This window comes from Marmota flaviventris, chromosome 6 (genome assembly GCF_047511675.1).
Source record: "Marmota flaviventris isolate mMarFla1 chromosome 6, mMarFla1.hap1, whole genome shotgun sequence".
NCBI classification, from domain to species: Eukaryota; Metazoa; Chordata; class Mammalia; order Rodentia; family Sciuridae; genus Marmota; species Marmota flaviventris.
Window position 1 is genome coordinate 11,836,376 of NC_092503.1, and position 17,445 is coordinate 11,853,820.

At 36.7% G+C, this 17,445-nt stretch overlaps 1 protein-coding gene across 5 annotated transcripts in view; it reads right to left on the reverse strand.

The window, feature by feature from the left end:
- Scaf8 (SR-related CTD associated factor 8) overlaps positions 1–17,445 on the reverse strand; it is a 189,958-nt gene that overhangs the window by 81,885 nt on the left and 90,628 nt on the right. For 2 of the 5 annotated variants that reach the window (XR_011707689.1, XR_011707690.1), the window contains exon 22: positions 10,956–11,077. The exons of the other annotated variants lie outside the window; for them this stretch is intronic. The gene's annotated coding sequence lies outside the window, so the exon portion shown is untranslated. The remainder of the gene's footprint in view (positions 1–10,955; positions 11,078–17,445) is intronic. 5 annotated transcript variants of the gene reach the window in all.

Here is a 17,445-nt window from a genome sequence, read left to right on the forward strand (position 1 = left end):
TGTTCTTTTGGCTTCCATTTGAAAACAAGAGGCCACATATGATGGGAAGAAGCAACTTAATACATAGGAAGTAAGTCTTAAGAAATCTCCTGGCTGGAATGACAATTCTATACACTGGTTCCTGAATGAGTGTTCTCAAACTTCAGCTTACATATAAATTACCTGGACTGCTTGTTAAAGCTGCAGGGTTCCTCCACCCGCTCCCAAAGTTTTAGATCTCTAGTCTTTCGAAAGGGGTTAGCCTGCATTTTAAGCATTTTTAATTTCAAAAATCTTCTGGGTATTCTAATACGGTTATCCGTGCTCCACACCTTGAGAAACACTGATCTTGAAGATGTGAGCTACTGTATGGGTGGCTTCCTCCATGGGGGGATTCCACAGGGCAGTATGCCCTGGCCAAAAGTGTGAACTACCTGCCATTTCATCAGTAATGAAAATATGAAAGGAAAGCTCTTGATTTAAAAGAAAAAGTCACTTATTTAAGTGAGGTTCTATGAGAATCTTTTAGAAGATTATCCACTAATTCACGATAATTCAAGGAATAACGGCTGTCAACATCTAAGAGGACTAGGACAATGGAGAGACAAGAAAAATGGTGGCAAAAGGGAACAACCTACTTGTAATTCTGCCTAGGCCCAGCCTTAGGTGTCATAAAAGCCCCTGGCACTTAAGACTCTGTCTGACCAGTCTCAACCCATGAAGTATATCCTTCACTTATTCCCAAAGTGACTGTCAGCTCCAGCCAGAGGGAGCTCCTAACTTGTCAACCTCTGAAGGCTGCCTCTGAGGAACGCTGAACCTGCACTCTGTTAGTGTCCTGGTTGGTTGGCACCCCTGTCTAGGATGCCTTTCACCCATTCTCTGCCTTCAATGCAGCCCTTCAGGGTCCCACTGGAATCTACTTCCCAGCTTCCCACCCTGACTCAGTCGCCACTGTACTCAGCCTCCTGTACACCATTCTTCAGCGCCCCCGACACCCAACAACTTTCTAGTCCTTGAAGACCATGACAGTTAACGGAATTTCCTAGTATCTCCATTCCCACCCACCCTAACAAAATACTAGCGCATAGAAATGGCTTGATAAACAGTTACCACAACTTATGTATTTAATCATCAGCAAGCTGTATCCCAATAAATACTGTAAACTAAACAAAGTAACCATCACACATCAGAATGTTTCCTGGGCACTGGGACTGCACTTGGCAAACTGTCTTGGTCCTCAACTAGCTCTCCTGGAAGCCTTTGCCACCAGAATTCTGAGGCTCTACAGTACCTCTTTATGGTCACTCTGAAAGGGGATCAGTTAGTGACACGTTACGGCTGAATGTTGGGTCTTTTATGACAACAACATCTTTAGATTGATTAATTTACGGCATGAAGTTTATTTCCTGTGTGCCCTATTCAGTATCTGGTACACAGAAACATTAGATTTCAGTTGAAACCATGTTTATTTTAAAAGCCCCAAACTGAAGATACATATAATCTGCTACCATTAGAAATTTTTTTATCTCTATGATTATCTTTTCCTGAATAAAAGGGATGGGACTATAAAACAGCAAGTAAAGATTTTCCAAGGATGAATGACTTCACGAGATGTGAGATTTATTGTTTTTAAAAATTTGTAAAATATACATGACATGACATTTACCATTTTAGTGGCAATTATTTTTATGTTAAGAAAATCATGGAAATAATATTATAATATTGACTAAAACATGGAATGCTCTCCTGCAACAAACAAAACAACAACAACAACAACAAAAAAAACCCTGCTATCGTCAATACCTGAATTCAAAGCCTGTTGCTAGTAAACACCTTTTTTACATTATAAACATTCCACTGCAGGCAAACCTCATTAAAATCATCTAGTAATGGTTAAATCACTTTTATTTCAGACAGTGAAATAAATCAAATATTATACTTCCTACTTTTTCTGCATTGTTTTCTTAAAGTTCACAAATGATTTCTGATAAAAACAGCAGCTAATCTTTATAATAAAGACAGCTTATTATATCCCATCTACCAAGTGCTTTACACACATTACTGTTTTTTTATTATTGAGGTATTAATTCATATATCATAAAATTCACCCCTTTCAAGTATATAATTCAGTAGTTTTAAGTATATTCAAAGTAGTACAGCCATCACCACTATCTGACTTCAGAACATCACAGGCTGACTTACTCAAAATCAACTGTCAGCATGTTTTTGTGTCTGCAGTCAGTGGTAACGTAGATGTAAATGGAAGCTGAAGAGACAGGCATCTGAATACTGACTGCATTTGGAAAATACAAGCTGAGTTGCTCAAAACATAAAGCCGCAAATATGGTAACAGACTGAAGAAGAAAGAGGTATGAAAGCAGTCGGCTGAATGTATGTTTCTCGTAATCAAACACCATTATCTTTAATCCAAAATAATATATTAAATATGTGTCTAAAATAATATTTGAAAACTTCACTGAATTGTTTTTGGACAAAAACTCCAATATTTTAGTAAGTCTTAAAATGCAAATAGATTACCTACCCAGAGTTTAATTTATAAAAATAAATCAAAATTGTTAAGCATTATAGCTCAATGGGAAATAGCCAGAGGTGTTAAGCTTTTGAAGAAATAATATGGTGGGGGAGAATTTTCAGTCGTAAAATTGCCAAGGCAAATTGCAGGGAGTCTCCGTAAAAAAACACCTGAAGATCTTCTCTCGGCATGTAGCCAGGGAGATTTTAGGTTTAACTTTGGGAACTATCTGTGGCTCTACCACACAATAGATTGCACAAGGCACATGGCCTTTATCTTCGCTGGGCTAGGAAGATCTCTCAAGGTTGCTCCAGAGGTGGGCATAACCTGTTGAAAAATGGACAGCCTCACTCTGACCTTTTATTGAGAACATCATTCTGTGGGAGAACTTGGTATCTTCCTATATAAATAAAGTAGGCATGGGCTCCATTTTGCCAGAGTATAGAAGCTCGATCCTTGCCCGTCCTGCCCATGCTTTTTGAAATCATTTTCTGTATCCTGAGGTTCTTTTGCTGTTCTATTTTTCCTAGCTTTTATTTCTCAGCCAGCCCATTCCACTGAGAGGAACTCCATCTCCACCGTCCATGCACCCAGGAGGGAGCAAATAGTCTTCCCTGGTTTGATGCTGTCAGCAGTCACCATTCCAATAGCACCACAACATGTAACATTCTGGAAATCTGTATCTGTGCTGTCCAACATTCCAGTCACCAGCTAAAAGTGGTGATGGAGCATTTCAAGGTCGCCAGTGTGAATGAGGAATTGAATTTTTAACTTATTTGAATGTAAATAGCTATACTTGACCCAGGGGTACCATACTGGACAATAAAAATATTGAATGACAAGAGACACCACACTGTAAGAAGACCATACCATTAATGTTCTGGAAAACTTAAAAAGTGACAGGAGACTATGGTTAAGGGGGACAATAGGAGAAAAAGAACTTCCAAAGAAAACTAAAACTGACCTCCGAGATTTTTGAGATGTTCCCCTCAAATCCATGCACTGAGGCTATGAATATAAAAAGAAAAGAGGACAGAATGGGGGGCAGAAACTGCCAGGACAGAAGACAGACTCCCTTTAGTTACACAGAAACTGCCTGATTATCAGTGGCAGCCAAAATTTATTATGCAGTCTGTATTTCATAGTGAACTGTCTGTTGTACACAGTGAATTAAGTACTGAACATGCATTTGGTGGTGGTGGTGGTAGGTGTCCAGTATTAAACCCAGAGGCACTTTACCACTGAGTCATATCCTCAGCTCTTTTTGAGGGTCTCCCTAAGTTGCTTAGGGCCTCAATAAATTGCTTAATGGCAAGAAAAGCAAAACATAAAAAAGGGCAAATTTAATAAAGTTATGTATTTTTAATTGTACGTCTCCTAAGATAACTATTAGCCAGAAACTCTAGGTCACCTCTTGCTCTGGCAAGGGCAGGGACAAGGTTTTGGTTTTTTGTTTGTTTGTTTTGTTTTGATTTGGTACTGGGGGTTGAGCCCAGAGGTGCTCTAGCACTGAACTATAGCTACAACCCATTTTATTTAATATTTTGAGACAGGGTCTCACTAAATTGCCCAGGCTGGCCTTGAACTGCATTGCTCTGATTAGAGGTGTGGCCACTTTGTATTGAAAGATCATTTTTGAATTAGAGTCCTCTTTGTGTATTGAAGAGTATTCGATACCATTCTGACAGTATTTGTAACAAGAACATTTCTTAGGTGAATATTTTTATTTTGCCTATAGACCACATTTCATCAAGTCTTGGGGTGGAAAGCTGAAGGAATAACTTCTTAGATAGTTTTGGCTCTAGCTAATTTATTTGGCTCACTTTTCTGCCTCCCTTTATTTACTGAAGAGTGTATGTATTTCAAGTGTCTTGATAGGTACTTTACATAATAATGCTAAATTGCTGATGATGGCTTTGAACTTTTGATCCTCCTACCTCAGCCTCTCAAACTGCTGGGATTACAGCATGCACCACCATGCCTGGGTGAACATTCATTTTTATTTTATGCTCAAAACAAACCTTCCAGGTAGATATATTCCTCATCTATCTATCAACAGAGGAGGATCCTGAGACTTAGGGAGTTAATTTGCTAAAACAAAAAAGCAGAAGATGCCTTCATCAGTGCTGAGCCTGAAGAACAGTCAAGTAAAGAGATACTGAAGGACCAAGTGAAGGCCAGGACAGGGCAATGAGACTTATGGTTACGTTTAAAGAGGAAAAATAATATTCCCTTTAAACGTAATTATTTGTTGCCAAGGGATATTATGGATGTACAAGAGAGTAGTTTCCCAGTTTCTAGCTTGGGAGATGAAAAGAATGTGGGTGTCAAGCAGTGAGACCAGGGCAAAGGACACTTTGGGCAGGAATTTGGGAGAGAACACATGGGGATTAAGTGTGAGACACTTACGAACTATCTAGGTAGATCTGGGTATCACTGGTGTGGCCACTAGTGGGCCAATGTTTGTGAACTGAGAGAACCAGGTGAGGAGTTGTGGGATTCAATGAAGAGGGTGAAGATGGACACAGGAGAGAGGTCTGCAAAAGCTGAGGGAAAAGTCCAGTGAGATAAAGTTGTCACTGTCATTAAACAGTGTTGAGGGAACGAGGAAGATAAGAAGAGGAAAGGGCTGCTGGATTTGGTTAAGAGACCACCAGCACCTAGACAGAGCAGTGTCAGTGGAAAAAAAGAAACTGAAATGATTTGCCTTCAGTTCCTTAGAATTTCTTTAGAAACACCCTTCCTCTTTAGAAACACTATTCCTCTTGCCATAAGGAATCAAGAAGACCAATAGCTAGCAAATAACAAAGGTCAAAAGAAAAATTCTACTTCTTTGTGTGGGAAACTTGAGCACTTTAATAGGAAAATTTGGTGTCAGTAAAGAGGGAAAGGCAAAAAATACAGGAGAGAGAAAATATGTGATGAGGTGGTGTCCTGAGTGACACAGGACAGTAAGACAGAGAAACCAGCAAGCAGCAAGGGTCTCAGCCTCAGCACTGTTGTCAAGGAGACAGACGGCTCTGTCATGGGGTGCACTGCAGGATCCTGGATGCCAGATGCACTCAACCTCACTGTGACAACCAAGAATGTCTCCAAATTGTTCAAAGTCCCTGGGAAAGAAGGGGGCAACTGTCTCTGGGGAGAAGAAAGAGGACACACTCTCCCTTGGTTATGAACCACTGGAAGCCAGGAGGGGTTGTCATTTACTACCTGTACCATGAAAAAAGAAGCCAGGCCCTCTGCTGAGAGCTGAGGAAGGCTGCTGGGTCTGTGTTAGTGGAAAGCTTCACAATGATTTTGTGGAGAATGAGAGAGACACCTACCTAGGGAAAGCAAAACTGGGCATTAGAAATACTTTCCCTTCCAGACATAAAAGCAAGTGTATTTCCATTTATGGGCTCTCCAAAAACAGCTCACAGAAGAAACTTGAGCCTAAGAATGCACTTAGGGCCAAGTACCACCTACAATGCCAGCAGCTGACGAGGCTGAAGCAGGAGGATCATAAGTTCAAAGCCAGCCTCAGCAACTTAGTGTGGCCTAAGCAACTTAGTGAGACCATCTCAACAAAATACAAGAAAAAGGGCTGGGGATGCAGCTCAGTGGATAAGTGTCATTGGGTTCAATCTCTGGTACCAAAAATAAAAAATAAAAAGAATGTACTGAAGGACCTTTATCAAAATATTCTTTCCAAAAATTTAAGGTATAGGGTCATTCTGAAAAAATTCTAAGAAGAACCATGCTTTTGTTTGCCAGGACAAGTTTTAACAATAAAAACTGAATTTACCTTTTTTTTTTTATTACCCTGAATACACAATTTTATCATAATTTTGTAAAGTTTAACAGGAAGGCTACCACATTTTATTTATTTCAAATCCTATCCATTAAAATCAACATTTTAATTTTTATTATGACAAAAAAATTAAAATAAATTTATATTTTAGATCAGGCACCACTTTTAAATTTTCATATACTGCTGAGTAATAATAGTCTACATTAACATTTGTGCTCAGTATACAGAAAAATTTATTTAATTTTTAATTTTAATTACTGTACACTGTCAAAAGTGACTGACTGGAAGATGCTGCTATAACTAGCTATAATGTCTTCAGATCCTTTAAATTGTTTTTTTTTTAATATTTATTTTTTAGTTTTAGGTTGACATAATATCTTTATTTTATATTTATGTGGTGCTGAGGATCGAACCCAGTGCCTCGTGCATACTAGGCAAGCACTCTACCACTGAACCACAACCCCAACCCTAAATTCTCTTCTTAAAAATGTGTTTTAAGGGCTGGGGTTGTGGATCAGCGGTTGAGCGCTCGCCTAGCACATGCAAGGCCCTGGGTTCTATCCTCAGTATCACATAAAAATAAATAATAAAAGTAAAGTTATAAAAAAAATATGTTTCAACCGTCCTGAGTTTCCTAAGGCGGCTGAATATGCACTGACTCACAATACAATTTAAGTGGAGGCACTCATAAAAGCAGAGAGACTAGACGTGAAACAATACTCCCACTGTTAGTAGATGTATTACCTAGGAAAGTGTCCTCAGAGAAATTATCTCATTAAAAAAAAAACTCCTAAAAATATCTATTAAAATATTATGGAACTTGACCCCAGAAATTCTTTCTTCCCTGCATTCACAAACTTAACTGAAAAACCTCCATGCACAGCCAACAGACCTGAATTTGCATTGAGCAATCTTTCAGATCAAATGCATCCTGACACAAATATCATAACTAAATTTGCTAAAACAACAATCCCAGATATAAAAGGCAAAGATTCTCATCTGTGCTACTAAGTCTCAGAATAAGTATGTATTCAAGAGTATGACATTCTTCTACCAGAAAGAAGCCACATCTGGCTCTATAGACATCTGCAGTTGAAAAAGAGTACAGAAAGATTAGAGCTTGGAGGTTACCAATTGTTTTCCAAATGAAGAAAATTAAGTTGGATTCACTTCCCGATCTGCTATCTTTACTAGTTAACCGACAAAAAATCTAAAATTCCATACTCTAAGAACCAATGTACAAACTTATTCAAATGCATCTGACTACTCAAATTTGACTAGCACACCTGAGGCTGAGGCCTCCGGAATGCCAGTCCAAGATAGAGGGTATTTTAGGAAAACCGCACAATAAAATGATACCCAGGCCTACATCCAAGTGAGTATAAACCCTAAGGGCCAACATGTTCACACAGTCATCAGGGCCATCTAAAGTCATTAGTCTCTAGTGCCCCAAAGGAAATGAAAACTGCATAAAACTTGTAAAAAACTAAGAACACAAATCAAGCAAGGGAATATACTCACTGAAGAACAGTATAGCCATAATCAATTAAATTAACAAATTAAATATTAAGCTATGGGTAAAAAAAAAAATACAACTCTGGGTCTATTTATCATCAGAAGTTACTAAATCATTTATTTTAGGGCCAAACATTAAGCAAATCAGATTTCACTGGACCTGTTCTAGTGAATTGGTTTTAGGCAAATTACAAAGTGGACAATTTATTGAGACCATTTTCACTTTTCCTAATATGAACAAAATGGATCAAAATATTTTAAGGGTACTTATTAAAAAGTTGGCAAGGCCATATGCATTAATTTCCATGATCCTATTTGGATCACAACTGATATTCATCTCTGGGCCCATTATTTCATAAACATGAAAGCCTAATGTAAAGCTTTACTGTTTCATTTTAAAAAGAACCTGACTGTATTTAGGTGCTAAACAATGCTTTCTCTTTTCTTAAACAATTTTACATAAGTCTTTCATTAGTTTCATTTTTACTGGGAAGTAATACAAGAGTACCATCTTAATATTCCATTCTATTTTTAAATTCTTTTCAATTCTGTCCCTTTATAAAAATTTCTTCCTCCATAGTAGGGCAATGAAGATAAACTACTCAACTTTTTAAAAATAAGGTTTTACTATCCAAACTGGCTTCAAAGGTTATGTATTAGAATGTTTCCAATAATAATTTGAAACTATTTTCTCAATAAGGCTAAACTCACTCTAAAACAAATGGCAAAAGATATAATCTATTTAACATCTCCACTATGAATTCTTTTCCCTAGAGATGAAAATAAGCCTAGAGTAATAATTAGGGCATTGTGACATCTGTAAAATTAAGGGCTAATAAATGTTACTGTATTGCTATTTTTGTTTTAAAATACTTCAAAGAACTGAGGAACACAAACACTTGAATGGTTAATTACTTGAGTGTATTTCAAGTGGAAGGCAAGGAAGAATGGTGTTTCCCAAATCAAAGTTAACATATTACAAGTCACTCATCATCATCTTAAGAACTAAAATCTGTACATGACAAACTAAGAGGAGGTCACTGAAATAACTCAAGCACACAGTGTTACATGGCAAAATGCTCCAGGACCAAGAATGAAGAATAGGTTCCAGATCTAATGTGAAAACTGTGATTTACAATGGTTGCCTGGAGAAATATAGAAGACTTTGGGCTTAGGAGTAGAGAGTCCTGGGATAGATTCATGATAATAGCCACAGTTAAGGGGTAAGGTACATGTATCTCTTGGGGGAGAGAGAAAATGTCAGCATACTGTCCATTTTTTTCACTAAAATTAGAATGTTGTAGCCAAGAAAATAAGAAATCCTAGTCCCATGGGTATTACAAAGTCAACTTTCCCTAGGCTCTGGGTTCTTCCCATTGTGCAATCACAGGAAAACAGTTCTCTCAAGTTCCTCCCTTCAGCCTTCAACAATTTTTAAAAAGAGATGAAACCTGTAAGATCAAGACAATTTGGGAAAACCAGAAAGAGTCAGGGACTCAACTGTTCTGTTACAGAGGCAAATTACAGTGTTTTATTATACTGTGTCTAGAAAGCAGAAGAGTGTAGAATGGAAACTATTGAGAATGCCACTAATTCTCATTTTCTAGAATAAGCTGTAGCAGAGGACCCAAGGGAATGCACGGGCAGCGTGGTCAGGAGCACCGAAGAGGTTTCCTTCCCAGGTTAACTCCCCAAACCCAATAAATGCCTAGAGCTAAAATTTCTTTAGTTTTTATTTATCATCCCAAGAAGTCTTCTGCTTCATATTCTTTATATATGAAGCAAACCATATTATCTTTTCTCATGAATCAACCTTACCCACACTAGCTCACTGAAATTAAATACTTCACTTTATATTCATCAGTTTGACAAAAATCTAAAAATAGTGATTAATAATTTCTAGATTATTTCCTAGAATAGCCATAAAATAGGCTTTTCCAAAAAAATTTTTAAAAATAGAAGAAAGATTTGTTCTTGAATATGAGACTATAAAATGATTCAAGGCCACCATCAGGCTGTATGTCTGTCCACTGTGGCATGGCTCTCACCCATCCTCATAGCTCTGTCCTTTCTCAGAAGTCTTGGACAGCCTCAGTTAATCTCAACTCTTTGAATTAACTGGTTCAAAGAAAGAAGTTGAGGCAGCTGGGTGCAGTGGCACATGCCTATAATCTGAGTGACTCAGGAGAACTTCAAGCAGGAAGATTCCAAATTCAAGGTCAGCCTGGGCAACTGAGACTGTCTTCCAAAAAGGGTGGGGCGGGGGGGGGGGGAGAAAGAAAAAAAAATGGAAGCAAACAAGCAAATTAAAGTTAATCCACAAAATGAACCACAGTTCTGATGCTATTCAAAGCACTACATAGCTACACAACAATGGAGGGTGGGGGGTGAGGAGTACTGGTGATTGAACCCAGGGGTGCTTTACCACTGAGCTGCATTACATTACTTCCCCAGCTCTTTTTACTGTTTATTTTGAAATGGGATCTTGCTAAGTTTATTAGGATCTTGCTAAGTTGCTGAGGCTAACCTCAAATTTGTGATCCTTCTGCTGCTGAGATAGCAGGCATGTGCCACTGTGCCTGGTACTAGACACTAATTTTAAAGACCACTGGTAGGTTATAATAAATCAGATTAATCAATGACTCAAAAGTAATTTAAAGCTAATGCTTTACAACGTAGTTATCAGTAGTACCACTACACTGAAAATTACACTCAGTTCTTGTTTGTTCTCCTTCTCTATGCTTAGTGCACATGTAGTCTTAATTTCTGGTTACTGGAACATTTAAAGCAGCCATTTATCTAATGAAAACTAAGTTGGCCCTGATTAGAAAATATCAGGCCTCAAAGTTCTAAGTCCTAACAAGTTTCATAAACCAATGTGAGATATGCAGAGAAAGAAAATATACTTGTTCTGTATGATTCCCGTGAATATTCAAGGGACAAGCATAAAGAAATGAAAAAAATCTACAAGGTTTGCTAATGGCACGTATGGATATGTACATGTGTGTACATACAGACACATTTCCATTATGAGTTACATTAGATTATTAGAAACTATTTAGAAATGTTAAACTAAAAATATAAAGGGCCAAGACAGAATCAAAGATACTCAATGAGCAATAGGAAAGTATTTACCTGCTCAACCATACCCAGCCAGAATAAATGCTCTGTGCTCCATGCCTGAGTGGGTATTTGACACCAACCAACAAAAGGTAGGGCTCCATAATCACTTTATCCACCAGACAAGCAATTTGAAGCTACAAAAAAGGAACGAGGAGTGGTCTAAACTATTTAGAACAAAAGGAAAACAACAACAACAAAACTACCTGAAAGGACTTAATCACAAGTGTTATCTCATTCAATCTTCTAGAACTAGAAATCATAATTGTACAAGACCTGGTTATACTAATAAAATCACTTCTGATGTATGGAGGTTTAGATAAGAACCCGGGCCAAACTTGTCCACAACCTTTGGATCACTAGAGTACTGCTGAGATAACAGGCATGTGCCACTGTGGCTGAGCCTAAAAAGCTAGTCTTCACTCCCATAGTTTGTCAGTTTTGCCACAGAAGATCCTCCATCAGAGCTGTCTCTTAATTCATGAACATTCCCATATACCTTTCTCTAACCATCAGCCAAACAATTGTTTGGGGAATAAGTGAGCCCTTTGAAAACTGATTCTAAGAAATTCCTCTCACTCTACACTGATTAAACTGTTCATTACTGATTTTCCTTGCCCAGAGTATAAAGGTTTTGAATTATGAATTCTGAGCAGGTAAATTATGCATTTAATTCTTTCCATTTAGTCCTCCATCTATAGCTTTATTCCAACATATAAACTTAAAACAACCAATGTAGCAAAGAAAAATTAGAGCCTGTAGCAGTTCTTTAAGGGACTGCTCCACTTCAAATTTGACTTAATATCTGAAGATAACATTTTTACATTATCCCCTACCCAGAAGAATCCAGCTGTTTTTCTTTTTATAAAGCTCTGATAAAATAATTAAAAGTACAGACAGTGATCACTATTGTGGGATTTTGTGACTTCCAGTAGGGCCAAGATCTTTACTATGATTCCTGTGAATATTCAAGAACAATCATAAAGAAATGAAAAATCTACAAAGTTTTCTGAAAAATTTACTTTGGGATAAACTGGCTCTAAATATGCTTTTCAATATCTCTGTATGGTAAGAGGAGGCAATGAAAACACTTCTAAATGATTTCTCTTAATGTGGTTTCCATACAATAGATTGAGTCAGAGGTAATTTAAGGAAGTGGTTATTTTATTTCAGTGATTAACAACTTCAGCATTAATATAATTATGGGAAAAGTCTCTTTTTAAAAAAAATAATCAGTCAAGTCCCATGGAAAAAAGCATACTTGAAAATCTTTATTTTCTATTTCATTCATAAAAAAAACCATCAGTGGCATACACCTACAATCCCAGTGATTCGGGAGGCTGAGGCAGGAGGATTGAGTTCAAAGCAAACCTCAGGAATTTCAACCTCAGGAATTTGGTGAAGCCCTAAGCAACTTAGCGAGAAAAAAAAAAAGGCTGGGGATGTGGCTTAGTGGGTAAGCACCCTGGGTTTAATCCCCAGTACCCAAAACAACAACAATTAAAAAAAAAAAAAAAAAAAAACCAACTATTTAACCCACTAAATTGTTACTTTCTACACACATTTAAACAATTAACCAAAGGAAGTTTTCTCATCACTCTTTCTGCAATGAGATCTCAGCAGTCTCTCCATGATAGTCCACCACTTGGGAGAGTAGGATGCCCTGCCCACAACTGTAACTGTTTCAAAGGTACAGAAAGCTTGTAGAAACCTGTAACTCCACCCCCGCTCAACATACTTTGGGTTCTAATATTCAAGATCTGCACCTTAATTATTTGCAACTAATACAGGACACTAATATGACTTGCACATTCTCAATGTCTTTACTGGCCATAATAGACACCTATATGGTACTATGTGCCAAGCACTGTGCGTAGGTACAGTGCTCTTCAAATACCCAGGAGAAATCTCAATTCAAATTACTATAAAAGTTATAGGTGTTATTAAAGACCTATAGGAAGAACACATATATCTTGGATTTCAGTCAGACACAAAGCTGTTTTTACTTCATTAGATTTTGCTAGTAAATTCTATGAAAAATAAATAAATGTATTAAGGTTATACACACATAAAACATTGAAAAATCTGTTTGGTAAACAAAAAACTCTTCTGTGATACACCAATGGAATATCAAAGTGATCCCTATGTAACTCTAAAGAGGATCTTTTAAGGATCAGAAAAAACTGAAAATACTGACATTGTTTTTGTTGTTTGTGGTCCAGGGGATTGAACGCAGGGCACTCAGCTACTTGCACTGTCCCCAGCCTTTTATTTAAATAGGGTGCTAAACTGCTGAGCCTGGCCTCAAACTTGAGTTCCTTCTGCCTCAGCCTTGCTGAAATTACAGGCATATGTCACTGTGCCAGGATTGTCAGTTTTTTTCAAAATCATGACATACAGAAGTAAAATGGAGAGACCCAGCACCACACATTTTCAGAGCAGCTGGATTGAATGAAGTCTTAGAAACATCCAGCTTTATGCACCAGCATTTTTTTCTTTTTTTGGTGGTGGGGCTGGGGACTGAATTTGCATGTTAGGCAAGTACTCTGGCCCTGAGCTACACCCCTGGCTCATGTACTTTTTAATGGAAGATTAACTCGCATTAACCAGATTTACTTTATATAACATGAATATACTGGATTTCCTTTGAAAAAAAGTATTCATAAAAAAACATCAAAGTACAGACATCACAAATTCATCTAAGAAGTAGGCAGTGCTGCCTATTATGTCTCATGGTTTATGATTTTATTTTTTGAATTTAAATTTGGTTGTTGTAACACCAAAACTAATTTAAAACTGAAGCTCTATAAAAGATGTAGCTTTGTCATTCTAAAATGTACCTCCTCCTTCCACTCTGTTTGAAGATGTTCAGGTCAATTTATTCAGATCCTAAGACGGTTATACCGTTTATTCATAGGTTATTATGGGTGGCTGTGTCCTCTCAAAATATAAGTAGAAGTCCTTACTCCCAGTACCTCAGAATGCATGTTTTATTTAGAAACACGGTTGTTGTAGATACAATTAGTTAACTAGGATGGGCTTTTAACTCAATATAACCGATAGCCTCTTAGAAGAGGAAAACTTGGACACAGACATGCACGGAGGAAAGATGAAGAAGGCAAGCGAAGAAAGACGGCCAAATGACGATGAAGGCAGATGCTGGAGTGGTTTATCTATGACACCAAGGTTGGTTGACAGCAGCCGGAAGTTTGGAAGAGGCAAGGAAGGATTCTTCTCTACAGCCTTCAGAGAGAGCAGGGCTCAGCTGACACCTTGATTTCGGATTCCTAAGTCTCTAGAGAGAATAAATTCCTGTTGTGTTAAGCTACCCAATTTTTTGTGCTGTTTCAGCATTCCCAAGATAGTAATCGAACAGATCATACATTAACATCTACCTTCCTGAAAGAGCATCTCAAGTAAAGCATAGCTCTGAAGTCAGAAAAACCTCGATCAGAGCCCCTGTGCAAATCAAGAGCTGTGTGATCACGGACACCTCTGAGTTTGCTTCTTCATCTGTAAAGAAGAGACAGCAAAGCCTACCAAAGAGGTTTTCTGAAAAGCAAGGAATTATGCAGAATGCCTGCTACAAAGAGTTTAAAATGTTGGTCTCTCCTCAAACCCTTCTCATGGACTGCTGGGCTAGCAATTCAGAAAGTAATATATTAAAAAAAAAAAAAAGGCTACAATTAAAATATTATTAAATAAGCTTTCTTAAAAATACTGTCCTAGATAGGGCTCTTGATGTTTTTGCCACTGAAAAACAATGAGTCCTTACCTCAGTCTAACCACAGTGATGTATTAAATTCTACCCTCTACTATCTAATGGGCTGAGAGCAATTAACCACAGCAGGGAAGGTCTATTCTTAAATAGCAGCTACCCTTTATACTTCCAAAATTATTTTAATACAAGTATTCTGATTGTAAACAAATACTTGAAGTATTTTTTCATCATGAGTACACTTATTATCCAACATTTTATTTTATATAACAAGCAAATAATAAACTTTGACAAGATTAGCAGAAATATCAAGTTTATCCATAAATTTAATAAGCATGTCCCCCTGAGGTGTACACTGGGTAGTGACATGGCCACAATGTTTAGAATCATTAGCTCAAGGCATCGAAGGCCAGCACCATGACATGCTTTGGATTATAACTTATATAAATCTAGTTTAATGACTTAAAGAAAAATAAAACCTAAAACCAAATTATATATTCTAATAAGGTAAAACAACTGCAAACTCATGGCAGAAAACACCAACATTAAATGCTATAGATAAAGGTAACTTCACACATTTAATTGAAGTCAATGGAGTACTCCTAACGTAGTTTTATGCACAAGAAAGCACTAAGTTTTAGTTATACAGACAACATATGTTAAATTTTATAAAACAGACACCTAAAGCACATTCTGAAATATACATCTGCAAGCAACCACTAATGCTTCACAAAGCATTTCAAAGGGCAAAAGAAGGGTTTTGAAATTTTATTTAATTTGTGGGAAAGTGTTTTCAAAATGAAACCTTACGAACATGAGTCGACATAAACATACCTCCAAAATAGTTACTGAGAAAGTTCAAAATATGATGGTATGGCATAACATTAAAAAAATCATGAAAATAGAATCTAGCATGAGTATTTCATGATAGGAAAGATAACATGATGCACACCTATGACAATGAAAACAGAACTTCAGTGTTTCAATGCAGCCATAAATTTGTAAGGATAAGCCTGGGTGGGCTGTTTATATTTTTCTGTGGAACTACTATGTGGCAAGCCTCAGCCACATGTCAGGCACTTTGTGAGGTGGTATACTCTAGTTTCTGAATCTGGTACAAGAGGGTTTCAAGCTGTACTTGAATATTTACAAGTTATAAGACTTTGGGAAGTTACTTAAATCTGGAACTTAGATTTCTCTTAAGTAAAATGATCTTAAAATAATAACTACCTCACAGTATGGTCATGAGTATTATTAGATAAATAAAACAATTATCCCAGTTCCTGTCATATAGTGTATGTTGACTAAATATTAGCTACTATTATCTTTACTAATAAAAATTGTGACTCTACAGACTAGCTATTAAAAAATAACGATTAGTGTTTGGAAACTTATCCAAAGACATATAGCTAGCAATTGCTAAAGCTAGTTTTAAAAAAACCAAGGGCAAAAAAAGGCTTCTTATCTTAACTCTTCCAATATTGTTATTTATTTTTTTTTCTTTCTGTTTCCCTTAATTTTCTTCAACTGGTCATTTACAGAAGAGAAAATTTATTTCATAAGCTCAAGGTATTTAAATGCTGGAAATAACCTTAAAAATCACCCAGTAAAGGACCAGCAAACTATTTTCAATGTAATTAACAAATTAATTGATCTCTGCCTATAATGATTAATCAAAAAGGAGCACTGAGTGCTATAATTAGGATTTGGAGCCTAATTCTGAGAAAGACAGCAAAACAAAAGTGATAGGTGGGGGAATGAAGAGACAAAGAACGAAGAAAGTGTTACAAGTGTTACAATCAGCATTCTGTATCCACAGGTCCCACATGTGCAGATTCAAACAACTTCAGGTATAATAACTAAATACCCAGCATTTATGTTGTGTTAGGTATTAGAAGTAATCTAGAAATGACTTAAAGACTATGGGAGGATATGCAAAGACGGTATGCAAATATTATGCCATTTTATATAAGAGACTGGGAATCTGCAGATTTTGGTATCTGAAGGCACTGTCCTGGGATCAATTCCCTGTGAACACAAGAGACAACTGTACACTCAATTTTAACTATCTATTAAGCTTCATGCAAAAGTACTCTCAATTTACTATCTGAAGCATCTAACATCTTTAATACAATAAAAAGTTAGTCCACTAGCACCTTTCTCTTTGTTTATATACTACACATGCACACATGCATATACAGTCTTTTGTTCTGTATCTTGAATAATTTTTACAACAAGGCAGAGTAATCTTAAGTGTCTACAAGGGATGAAGAGCTTGATGAAAGGGAGGGAATTAAGTGGAGGGAAGAAAAATGAGCAAATCTTCCACACCAACTAACAACCTGATTTGCATTAGTTTTTGATATGCAACTTACACTGAAGTAGTCTAATTAATAATACAACTTCTTGGTCCCTGATAAATCTTAACTCTCACAATTTTGCCCCCAAACTTGTTTTTACTTCTAATCAAAACTTTCTCTGAGGTATCCTATGAAACAGGTCCACTTGAGTCAAAAAAGCACTTCGTACAAACCTATCTCATAAGTTTCCTTCCTCTTCTTGATATAGTAGTTCATTAATGTTTAAATTCTAACCATCTATAAGTGACCTGTCAACATCAATTGCCACAATTAACTGTTAACACAAAAATAATTCTATATAACCAAAATATTTTAATTTAAAAAATTTTTTAGAATCTTAAGTGTATGATATAATAAATATTTACTTATTTTAATATATCTAAAATGGCAGTATGTGGTGAGCTTAAAAAAATACACCCTGAAAATG